At 43.3% G+C, this 1,207-nt stretch overlaps 1 protein-coding gene across 1 annotated transcript in view; it reads right to left on the bottom strand.

Annotated features, from left to right (window-relative positions):
* Diablo (diablo IAP-binding mitochondrial protein) overlaps window positions 1-1,207 on the bottom strand; it is a 16,549-nt gene that overhangs the window by 6,050 nt on the left and 9,292 nt on the right. The gene's annotated exons all lie outside the window — the stretch shown is intronic.

Below are 1,207 nucleotides of genomic sequence, written 5' to 3'. Positions count from 1 at the left end.
CTTCTTTCAGACTTGAGTAGTGTTTCCACAAGTGGAGGCAGGTGTTTAATCAAGTGTAAAACTTCAGTCTGCTGTCCATTAGCCTGCATCTACTTTTGCAGGTAAATCAACTACTACTGTCTGGTTCTAGCTCCTCTTCCCAATACCTTACAGGCTTTTCTCTGAGAAGAGTCCTGGCCCACAGTTTAGCGCTTCTGAGCACATGTTCAGTAGTGCTCCCACAGGTGAGGGGAGCTCCCTGGGAGGCCCCTGGTGCACTTCTCAGAACTTCCTCATGTGAGAAACTTTTGCTATCTTTTAAGTTTCCAGTCTAAGAACCAATTATTCTGATTTATTAACCTTTTGATATTACCAGCAGTCCCTCTTTCTGACTAATTGCTAAAAACATCTGTTTCCTTGTAATCAGTGACTTTCGTTGTAATCTCCTCTGGAACGTATTTCATGATAGCTGCCTAGTTACCCATTGACATTAGAACCCACTCCCTCTTTCCCATTGCTCTATATCTACCTGTTTATTCTCCTAATAAACGAGACTTGATCAGAATCCTGTCTTGTCTCCATCCTCTGTGTCTCTTGTCCCTTTCAATTCTCACTCCCCCGCTTAGGGTCTCCATTGACTAACCCATGGGTCGGGGCATCCTCGGAAGCTGCCCACTACATCTGGTGAGCCACTGGCTCCTACAAGGCTGCTTTCCTACTTTCATTTTTGAAGTTTAATATAGTATCAAATACAATTATATAGCACCGACTTTCCAAAACAAACCTGCTGGGAAAGATGGCTCATGCCCACAGTTCTAGCATTTGGGAGGCTGAGGCAGAAGGATCACTGCAAGCTTAGGTTGGCTTGGCCTCACAGTGAGACCGTCTCAACAGTCCCATTAAAATAAAACTATCCATTACTTTTTAAAAAATCATTTTTAGGACTTAATGCTGTAAGCCTCAACCTGATATCCTGATATGAGAAAAAAACCACATATCTGGTTTGGGACTAGATCACATTAGATGCTGAACATTTAATCATTTCTCTTAGGTTCGCTGGAGAAACACCAACAGTCAAATCACACTTGGTGCAGAAAGAAAAAACACCTACATTTTCTGTGTAGTGCACTAAGAAGAGGGCAGAGCTCTGGCCCCTAGCTCCAATTCCAGTGTGGTAATCTGGATTTCTCTCTCTCTCTCTCTCTCTCTCTCTCTCTCTCTCTCTCTC

The sequence above is a fragment of the Microtus ochrogaster genome, chromosome 2 (assembly GCF_000317375.1).
Source record: "Microtus ochrogaster isolate Prairie Vole_2 chromosome 2, MicOch1.0, whole genome shotgun sequence".
Lineage (NCBI taxonomy): Eukaryota > Metazoa > Chordata > Mammalia > Rodentia > Cricetidae > Microtus > Microtus ochrogaster.
Note: the sequence above shows the minus strand (reverse complement) of the source record. Positions and strands in the feature narration are given on the sequence as shown.